This window comes from Rhea americana, unplaced genomic scaffold (genome assembly GCF_003343005.1).
Source record: "Rhea americana isolate MKP2758 unplaced genomic scaffold, rheAme1 scaffold_256, whole genome shotgun sequence".
In the NCBI taxonomy this organism is placed as follows: Eukaryota; Metazoa; Chordata; class Aves; order Rheiformes; family Rheidae; genus Rhea; species Rhea americana.
The window spans coordinates 621,243-631,977 of record NW_028186375.1 but is presented as its reverse complement, the minus strand read 5'-3'; the positions used below and the strand labels follow the sequence as shown (position 1 = coordinate 631,977).

The window sequence follows — 10,735 nt, the reverse complement described above, 5'->3', positions numbered from 1 at the left end:
CAGGGGGAACGTAGGATGACAGAACTCCTCCTTTAGGTTGTTCAGAGAAACACTTCAAGCTGAGCAAGATAAACACAGGCCAGAGGTGAGGTGAAGAACGCAGTTTCCATTAATACCCCACGAGGATTTGCAGGGGGAAATGGGGCCRGCAAATCTTGGTGTGGTACAAAATACAAATCTTTTACATGGAACGAAGATGGTGCAGTAGATACTGGGAGTGCGATTAGGTCTGGACCTTGCAGAAAACTCCGGCTGAGGAACAAGGACAGCGCAGATAAGACGAGGAGCTTTCAAGGAACCAGAACTGTTGGGCAAAGCAACAAAWCCTCTGTGTTTAAAAGTCACCTGAAGACAGAAGGTGTCTGGAAGAGCAARACTTCACTGCTGGCTCACATACAACCTCACTGTACAAGCACAAGCAGCTCCAAAGCTGTCGGTGGGCACAACGGTCTGCCGAGTGTGCCAAAGGGCCAGATGTTCCTTGCCATGGGGAAATTATCTTCCGCACCTTGSCATTTGGTTTCTGTAGCTGCCAGTGAAAGGACAGGAACATTATGTGGAGAGGCAGGTGGCACATCGCAATCGCTCTTTCAAATATTTACAAAGAAAAAGTATTACAACGATTTTTGGCTGAAATGGTTTGGGCAAATGCTGTGTAGAAGCCCTGTGAGTGTGGCTGTGGGAATCACTGAAATTAGCGTTTATTGCTTGATATTTCAGAGTGCTGGGGTAGAGGATTTCAAGAAAGAAAGATTGCTTGGCAATAAAACCCTCTTCCTCGTGTTCTGCTCATCAGCAAGTAGCTCTCTCTGYGAGCAGCCAAGCAGCAGGATCTGACTTGTGTGCCCACTGGCGTCCGTTTGTCATCTTAGGGTGAAAACCAGGCTCTTGCTAACCTTCCTGTAGGGTTGGATATTTTGGAAAACAAGGTAAACACAAGCAAAGGGCGTGAAAAATAAGATGGAAAAAATAGTAGTGCTCTTTATACTCCACTCAAGGAATGAAAAATGCTTTAGAGGCTTTCACAAATTTAGCCTCTGAGTTATCTTCAGAGGCCAGTTTATTACCTTCATAAGTGAGATCTTCTAAGAAGATCCTCTAAGAGATTTGCCTGGTGTTTAGGGAGCGCAGGGACAGCAGCTCCAGAAGCAAATCCTCGGCTGGTGGGAGAGGATCGTCCACAGTGGAGCTCCCCAGGCAGTGGCTGCACCAGCCTCATGGGCTCCCCATCCTCTCCCGCAGGCTCGGTGGGCTCCCGCAGGCTCAGTAGGCTCCAGACAGTCCCTCTGAGCTTCTTCTGGTGGCTCCACCACTGGCTCACTTCTGCTCTTGCTGATCTGGAGGGGATTAAACATAAGTAATAGGAAGGTCTTAAGAAGAGAAGTCTGGAAAAATTGGGAATGCTTCCCAAAACACTGGCTTCTGTGACATCCATCTGCTCAGCACACACATTAGCGAGTTGTTTCTTCTACATTAAAAGCTGCGATAAACTCAGCTGCTCTCAGATCTGTCACCTCTTTCCGCCTTCAGAGTTAATTTGCTGAGATAAAAGGGGCCATTCCCACCTCCTTGGTAACCACTGGCCCAGGCTGCCTGCATGCTTGGGGCGACCTTTGCATCCAATCAGAACAGATCGTGGTCTTTTTGGTGGAAATCTGGATTTTCCCCAAACTGCCACAATGGTAGATTTGAGCGGAGCCCTGTGGAAAGACAGTGCAAGCCGCTAGCTCCATCCTAACGGCCTGGCCACCCCCTAATACTCCTGCAGGGATGGGTCCAGCAAGCTGCTGAGGAGAGAGAGGATGCAACTGCCAACGTTGGTGCAGCTGTACAGAGGACTTGTGGGGCTGGACACCAGCAGCCCATTTGCCCACGCAGCCCTGGGACACGCCAGGAGGCACCTGCCATGGGTCCATCTGCTGCTCCTTCTCTCCTTTCCAAGATGCCCCATGCACAGGAGGGGTGCCCAGAAGCCAGCCAGGAGAGCGTTATTTCACCCAGGATGCCGGGAAGCCACAGTGAATCCCAGGCATGTGTGCAAAGGACTGGGAAATACGGATCCTGCAAATGGGGAGCTGCTGGTATGAGCGTTTGGAAAGCTGGGGCAGGTTTCCGTGGGGCTGGGCTGCTGCTGGGCCGAGAGGGGCTGTTGCAGGAGCCGAGCAGGAAAGGTAAAACAATGTCCCAGATAACAGCCTAGCCCGAAACAAAGGCCAAGATGTTTATTGGGGAGGAACTTCTGCCCGGCTCCAGCCAGGCTGCCAACAGTTTACTCTTCCCAAGGCTAACGCTGAGATCAAAAGGAAGATCTCAAACACAAGAGGACCTCAGGGCCCTGCACAGAGCTAGGGAGGAGGGAGGCGGGCGACACGGCTGGGAGTGCCGTGGCTCCCACCCTGGCTCCGGGAAGGTTCCTCCGGGGAGCGAGGAAGTGGGTGGAGAAAGCACTTGTGAAACGTGACCCTGAGGACATGCTGTATGCTTACAGCTTTAGGACCAGCAAATACCCCGAGAAATACCTGAGGTTCCCCCATTTTGTGAATTTATCTGCAAAAACACATGATTGGGTTCGATTAGCTCCTTTGTGCCATTCTCTGTCTGCACTAGAACATTTTTGTCTATTGGAGTCTATGGCCAGGCCGAACAAACAGCGGATAGCTGTCTGCACGGCAGTCCCCTGCCCTGACGGATGCACGGCTACTTAGTGGCTTGCTTTGATTTTCATGTATTTGGCAGGACACAACACCTCAGTGAAACGCGCACACCTCTTCTCTAAACCAGGAGCTCCTGAAAAGACCCCAGAGAAGTCTTGCCAGAGAGGACTTTGCAGAATGTCTTTCTGTGGGCTAAGGAGCTTTGAATGCTACTAGGGAAGATTTTCCAAAAGGGCTTACAGTTTGGGATATGCCATGACATGGCAACTTCATCAAGGATCCCTGGAGAAGGTGAAGTGTTTCTCTTCAAGGAAGCTGCCCCCTCTCTGGTGCCCTGCACTGGGTCAGCTCACTTCAGAATGGCAAAAGAAAATGGCTTTTGGGTCACTAGATGGTTTGCTCTGGTGAAACTGAGCCACCAGGTCTGCAGAAAATATGGTCTTCTTGGCCCCATGGTTTTGCAGAGATGACTCTTGAAAATGTTTGGATGGGACATGAGAAACAGCGAGGCTGTGGTTTTGCGCCAGACTGAAATTGCTGGGAGGTTGCCCTGAATCTGTCCCATAAGAATTAAAGTTTGATAACACGTTATTCCCCCTCACCTCTCCTCTTTAAATCTCAGGACAGCAGGGTTTTCACATATCAAGCAGAGCACTTGGCACAGGACCTAAGTGAGAGGCTTTGAAGTGCGAATGGCAGTGCTTTATTCTTCTGAGCATCACTGAAATGTATCAAGGCTGTAGGGAAAATTAATATATTTTATTGGACAAGCCAATATAGCTGGAAACAAACTGTCAGACATTGGGCACACAAACACTTCTAAAATAAAAGCAAAAACTTTAGAAGCTTTACAAAAGTGCCCAGAAATGCCTCATTCCTGCCAATAGCACCTTAAATAAACTATCAGAAGTAGCCTGACAAAAACTTGAAATATCCACATAAACCAAAGAATTTCTATGAGCGTGGATCAGTTTTGGATTAGAGTTGGTTTGCATGAAAGGTAGTGGAAAAATACAAATTTCTTGCATAATTGCACATTTTCTTAGAAAGTATACTGAATCTTTCTTCTCTCAAACCAGAGACTAGAAATTTTAATGAAAAGCTTGATTGAAAACATCCATATTTGGACCAGCTCATGCTGGACACAGATGATGTAATGCTGACAAAAGCAGTTTTTCTTTGATTCAAACTGTCTGAAGAGTTCTCTTTTTCCTAAAAGAGCTCTTATACTCTAAAAACAGCGGTATAGGAAATCCCTGAGGGTGACCGGGTGTTCCGGTGGTGGCTGGGAGAGCCCAGGCAGCCCAAGTAGCTTGAATGAAGAAGACCTCATTGTATGAGAAACGTTAATATTGTGAAAGAACCCAAACGGGGGAATCCTAGATCTGGAGCCTCATCCTGTTTTATGCTTGGTTCTATCCTGTCCTTGACTAGACCTGTTCTGGAGTCTGAAGATCTCCCACTCACTGGTGTAGTCCAAGATTTGGATTTTTAAGAATTTGACAAGACAGAAGTTGAAGCAAAATAGACCTTTTCTCATTCTCTGTGTTCTTTCATGCTTCTTTCTTTCCTATTTTTCTATGTTTTATGCTGGGAGCATCATAAAGGAAGTTTAGAAGATTGGGAGTCAACCCAGAAGCCACAGCTGAAGTGTTATTCAATCAGTTATCATCCAGGCACTTGCTACCTGCTTTTCCAACTAGAAGATGTTTAAAAAAATACACATTTCCACTCAAGTAGGAGCCACTCTTCTGACATTACTAGCTCATACCTAGAATGTGCCTCACATCACAGCTGGGTCCAGCTGCAGAGTTTATCGYAGGTTGCTCTCTAACACAGAGCACTTTGCATGAGCAGGAGAATGAGAACCTTTCAAGCACAGTCCATGAGGTGTGTTTTTTCTATTGCTACGCAGAAGTCATTTCAAGGAAGGTTGCCATCAACGCTGTATTGGAAGAACTAAGCATAACGAGTGCCAACTCAGGACTGCCACAATTCATGCGTCAGAGTGGAAACYGGGACTGCAAGATGAGGTTTCCCTCTCTTCGGTCTCTTCATTGTGGTAAGGTTCTTGTCAAAGGCACCAAAAATCAGCCCCTTGGAATATCAGATATTTGTTTAAGCCGTGGTGCTGGTTACCGGGTAAGCAGTGACACTGTTTGGATTTTCCTCCTTTTTGGCCTGTGTTGCTCAGCTGAAGAACACCACATGGCCGCCGTGCTGAGGCAGGTTTTTGCGTTCTCATCTGCGTGACTGGCCCCGTGTTGCTTTCAAATGGCTCTTCTCTCCCCSAGTGGAAATGTCGAGCAGGTATCTACCCATCATCCTCATGGAAAGCCGTTGGGGGCTCCTCCTCCGTCAGCTGCGTCACGTGGCTCTGCCGGGATGTGGCAAGCGATGTTCACCTCCCGTTCGAGCCTGAAGGAGCAGAAATGTTAATGCATGAGACCATTTGCCCGAGCTTGCAGTGCGAGTGGCAAAACCAGCGTGTGCAGCTCGAGGTCTGCAGTCGCAGGGAAGGACTTACCCTGCCGCTTGCTCCAGCACCCAAGTGGTGTTGGCAGTGCCCATCGCCGTGGTAGGAGAGGGCACCGCCACGGCGTCCTCTCCCACATCCCACGTATTTGCCCAGCGCTTTCTGGGCTGGTCTGTTTAAGGTGAGCTCAGATAAAACCCTGGCAGCAGCATAACGATGTTATTGCACTAGGCAGGTCCTGGAAATACCTGGAAATACCAACCAGAGGGCTTGGAAATGAGGGAGGCCTGGGAAGCAACAATTCTATCATGAGCAATTACCCAAAGGGAATTCTTTCCAACTGGGGAGAAGGTTTTGTTGCCATCACAAAACTGGCACTTAATTCTACCTAATGTGGAAAGAAAGGGCTCGTCACCACCACTTTTCCATGCTATAGGAAGTGAGGCTCTTTGAGGKAGAGACCCCGCAATACACCTCCTGCACGGCCCGCCGTGGCCTGGCACGGCCAGCACGTCCTTTGCTGGTGATTCACCAGCCTGAAAAAGATCCTGGACGCTTCAGCAGAGGAATGCACGAAGCCCTCAGTCGCTGTGAGTCATTGCCCTGCCAAACGYCAATTTTGCATGAGAAGCATGTTTTACTCGTATTTTGAGAGCGCTTATTTTTCTCGGTTCTGTCATTGGAGGACACACCCTGCCTGGGAGGTGCTGAGCACCCAGAAATTGGGTGAAACTTGTGGCCTCTTATGTGGTACTTGGGACCAGATCTTACCCGGGAGTAAAGCAGTAGGGGCCTCCTGATCTTAGAGGTGTGACTTAGTCATGTTTGTGACTGGTCCAGTGGGCTATGTAGAACATTCACATAAGATCAGGAAAGTGAAACTTCACATAGGCTGCTGCAAAGAGAGAGAATTTTTTTTTTTAAGGGTTCATTGCAAATAGATCTTTCTTTCCTTCTTTGATCTCTTTGCAACCATCTATTATTGCACCCCAAAAGCCTTCTTCCCCAGTGGCAATGATAAGTCTGGTAGTTTTTATGGGGTTTTCCTCTTTGGTGAGTGGTACTCGATATAGCTCTTTAGCTGGCATTGCTCTCCCTTTCTCTTCCTTAACATTATACAGCTAAACCGTGTAATTATTAGCTGACATAGTTAACACATGTAAATGATCTTGAGCTAAGAGGAAATGCAGCGGTGAGTGCCACTGCAAGCTTCCTTTCTCCCTGCATATAAAACTTGATAGGTGCTGTTGGATTTGGGCACGCTGTCACATTTAAATGATTAATGCTCTAGCAAGGATTGCACACATACTTCGCACAGCTTCCCCAGCAATCCTGAGTAGGTCTCTGGATGCTTTGGACACTGGACAAACCCTCGGGATTTCTTGGTGATCACAACACACATCCGCCTCTCCACTTCTACTACAAAACGCAGCAACGCTGAGACGGTCCYGTCTGTTTGAGCCGTTAGGGCAGACGAACGAGTACTCAGCATCCAGCACTGCTTTTAATCAAGTATTTCCGTGCCGTTCTCCAAGGGGTTGATATCCTAACCATAACCTTCAGTGGGTATCAGCCCCCGGGGAATCTGCGGATCGAACAGGCCCGGGGCTGGGTTACCGCAGTGYGGTATCAGCAGGGTCTTCCTCCGTKCGGTCTYGCCTGTAAGTTATAATTTGATAGGGGCAACAACTTGTACCCTGCCATCTCCGGAGTTCGCCGAACGTCTGCATGCCTGTTGCTAATGATGTGCTTCGTCTAATGAAAGCACCAATTCCTAGCGGTGATAGCTGTGATTAAATCAATGGGACGTGCAGCGCGTTACTCCGGCGTTTGGCGGGAATGCTTGAGCGCCTTGCTAACAAGCCCTGCTAACRCTGCGATCCTGCAGCCCAGAAGTTTCCTACCCCGCGTCTGCGGACCATAACAGTATTTGGCTTGCCCAAAAAGGTGGAAAGAGCCCCCAAAAGCAGCCTGAGCAACCCAGCCCCAAGCAGCCCTGATTCCTTTGCATTCAGGCTCCTTCTTTATTTTTTCTCTGCAGAAAGCARAGAGTATCAAGCAATTAATTGAAGCAGCTTCATTCCCTCACATCTGTCTCAGGGTGACATCACGCACTGCTACACAGCATCTTAAGTACAGACAGTTGAAAACCAGAAACCTTAAAAACAAGTTTCTTAGTGACCCCATTGATGCTTGCCACCATTCCTCAACATTCTGGCAAAAAGGAGCAGAGGAAACACTTTCCCTTTCTGCTTGGCTCTTCCCAATGTTTTAACTGTATTTTTCCCCTCGATTTTTTCAGCACTCGAAACCTGTGGAGCGCCTTTGCTTTGGAGGAGGCACGTCAGAGCGGGAGGAAGCGCTGGCAGCAAATGTCATGTATCCCTTGCTGCAGGGATTCAAGCCCCACTGCAGAGACAACCAGCTTTCAGTTTGCCCAGGAAAAAAGGAGCGGAGAACGCAGCAGAGAGGAAGGCCGCAGGTGTTCGAGGACAGAGCCGCTAGGAGTCAAGCTGCTTACGGAGAAGACACCGTGCTTCAAAACGCTGCGTAGGGGAACGACGGGGAGATGGACAGAACGGGCAAAGCGGGGCCGGACGGCGAAGGCACAAAGGGGCGAGGGCAGACGCGCGCAGCCCCACGCTGAGCGGCTGTGGGATGTGCACAAACCCGCCTTCGACAGGCGACAGCTTCACCCTGCAGCGACTCGCTGCGCCCGGGGGCTGCGGGCGAGTCCTGAAGGCAGGTCCCACGCGCTGCCGCGCGGCCGGGACGCGAGTAAACCCGCAGCCAGCGAGGTGCGAGATGGAGAGAGGCAACGGGTGTCTGCGGGGCTGTCAGAAAGAGCGGGCCCGAATCAGCCAAGCCCCCCCCTTGCTGTCTACGTAGGCTGCTTCCCAGAAACCGAGTGCGTGAATGCAAGCCGACTTTTATCACAGAGCGCAGGGAGAGAGCTCCCCTCCTTCCTGCATGACGAAAAGAGCTCTTGGAAAGAGCCAGCGCTCTCGCTCCCAGCTGGCACGGATCCGTTTTTCTCCTGAAGAGACAAAGTCCCCCAAACTCACGGGGCAGCAAAGCCCYGGAACGTCCCCCCGGGAAGCCCAGCGGGCCCGGGGGCAGCTGAAAGCCCGAATGCTGCCGTTCCCAGGAGGRAAAGGTCTCCGCCGCTCTGCCAGCCCGCCGCGGGACGTTCCTGTCTTCCTAGCCGTGAGCTGCCAGGCTCTGCCGGAGAGGCTGTTTCCCCGGCCGGAGCCCAGCCTGGGAGCTCACGCGCTGCAACCCCCGCAGCCTCCGGCGTCCGCTCCACGGAGCGCCCTACCTGAGCCCGGCGAGACCCGCGGCAGCCGCCATCCGCCTTCCTCCAGCCGAGAGGCTGCTATGGGATAGAAAGGATGGGAAGAGGTGGGAAAGAAGGGAAATGAAAAAATAAAGCCAGGCGGGAAGAACTTTCTTGCATGAAATGTTCATTGCCCGGTCGCAGAAAGGGAAAAAATGCTCGAATGTTTGTTGCCGTTCCAAAAATACATCGAAGTGAAAGTGCATAATGTGTTTGAAAAAAATTGCATGCATTAAGTAATATTTTCCTGCCAAAACTGAAGGGGGAAAAAAAAAGAAGACATCAATTAAAGGGAGAGTGGAAAGTATTTTGATGGAAAAATGTCAACAAGCTCTCCTAAAAGCAACAACAAGCAGCAGTGACTGTGCTTGTACAAAACAAGCCTTCTTTTCAGAGCAGAATATTTTTATTTTGCCAGCTTCAGATCCCTGATCACAGATCACCTACGTTTCCCTCAAGAAACCAAACAGAATCGACAGACATCCCGACTCCCCCTCGAATTCTGCCCGAGAGCTCTGGGTAGCACAGAGGAGAAAAGAAAAAAAGCCTAAGAAATGAAGTAAGATGGCAAGGTCCAGATACTCTAAGGCCTAAAAATAGCTCCGAGGACTGGGCTCTGGGCTGCCGATGACGTTTGCACGATCAGATCCAAGAGCAGCTGTCTGCATTCCCGCACGGCAGGCAGAGTTGCGCCACCCGCCTCCCCGCTGCTGCGGGGAGCCCCGGCCCCGGCCCCGCTCYGCCTCGGCCAGCGGRTCCGCGCTGGCCGCGGATCCCGGCTCCTGACTCGGAGCCAGGCCCAGGAAGGGATTTTCTAGGTGTTTGGGTTGCTGTAGGTTTAGTGGCTTGCAGATGACTTCTAGGTTTTTTTATGCGCTAATCCTCCACGAGCGTTAGAGGCTGACGGAGACATAATCCAGGCTCCTTGAATGAATCTCACGGAGTTTTGTTCTTAGACAGAAAATGAATTAGGCTAAGCGGGGATTAGAGGAGACGCGCCACATGCTTGCCTTGCCCCGTAGAGTTGGAATTGTTGATATGTGCACTGAGAAAAAATAAACAGTTTGGGGGGGGGGAAACAGTCATAAAAATTAATGGGTTTCCCCAAGTGAACAAAAATAATAATATAAAGGAACCTCGGAGGGTTGGGGAGACTTCAGCAGCCGCTTTCTCAAAAAATGACCAGTACGCGATGCTGGAAAGCCCTGGAGCCTGGAGGTCTAAGGGAAAATATGTCCAGGATGGAGCCAGGTCCATGGAAGGTGGAGGCTTTGATGGCCATGAGCAGGTCTGACAAAAATCAAAGTTTTGTTGAGCAAAGAAGCAGGTGATGCTGCCTGGTGGCAGGGAAAGCAATACCTTAGATCGAAATGACCACAAAGATTAGGGTTTTCTTTTGCTTGTCCCAAGGGACTTCGGGAGCTACGTTGTCCTGGGGAAGCCCCGGATAGAAACCGCAATCTCTAGTTGGTGGTGGTGACGGCTCTTGAGTTGTGCCCTGTAGCCGCGGGGTTTTGCAAGCCCCAGAGCRCCAGGTCCTGCCTCCCACAGGCTTTTTGCCCACGACGCTGGAGGCAGGTTTGCAAACGCTGAACGAGTTGCGGATTTTCTGCATCTGCTATTTTAAGCTGCTTCCGTCAGAGGTGAGGAGTCAGAAGTTGCCATGCCGACGGAGAATTTCAGACCCTAAAATAGTCAAAACTTGCTCCTGCCTTCTGCAAGTGCGTGTTCGCTTCCTGGGAAGGGGGCGAGCAACAACCTGCTTGGGCTCAGCTTCTCACTGGGGGGCTGCGAGGATCCCTCCTTTGCCGAAGAGAAAAACATCCCCTGGACATCTGCACCTGGGCGAAGGAAGCAGCTGCGGGCAGCAGAAAGCAGCAGCAATCGTGGGATCCTGACAGTCRCTCTAAGCCATTAAAAGACTTTTGCGATTCTTGTTTTTACTGTTATCACCACTTGTATAGGTCCCAGCCTCCATCAGGAATCGAAGCCCCAGCAGACTACATGATACGCAGGAAGCAAAGATACTGAGTAGTTGAGGAGGGAATATAAACGTGCCTTTCGCAAGCGGGTCTGGTGTTGTGTTTGTGGAGCAAGATCGGTCCACCACGTTGTAAAAGATTTTCAGGTACGTGCTGAGACACTGGAGGGCTGAACGAAGCACCCAGATATGTCCCAGGGCCCGGACACTTCCAGCTGTGCCTAAGCGGGTTTTTGCATTTTCCCTTGCTGTTCAGGTTATTGGGATATCGCACGGTCTGATTTCCT

At 50.3% G+C, this 10,735-nt stretch overlaps 1 long non-coding RNA gene across 1 annotated transcript; it reads right to left on the bottom strand.

The window, feature by feature from the left end:
• Nucleotides 1-1,023: 1,023 nt before the first annotated feature.
• On the bottom strand, nt 1,024-8,709 carry LOC146594571 (uncharacterized). The gene is made up of 3 exons (XR_014896146.1): nt 8,450-8,709; nt 4,426-5,072; nt 1,024-1,337 (listed from the first exon to the last, which is right to left on the bottom strand). It is a non-coding gene; the product is annotated as an uncharacterized LOC146594571 (long non-coding RNA).
• Between the last annotated feature and the right edge of the window lie 2,026 nt (nt 8,710-10,735).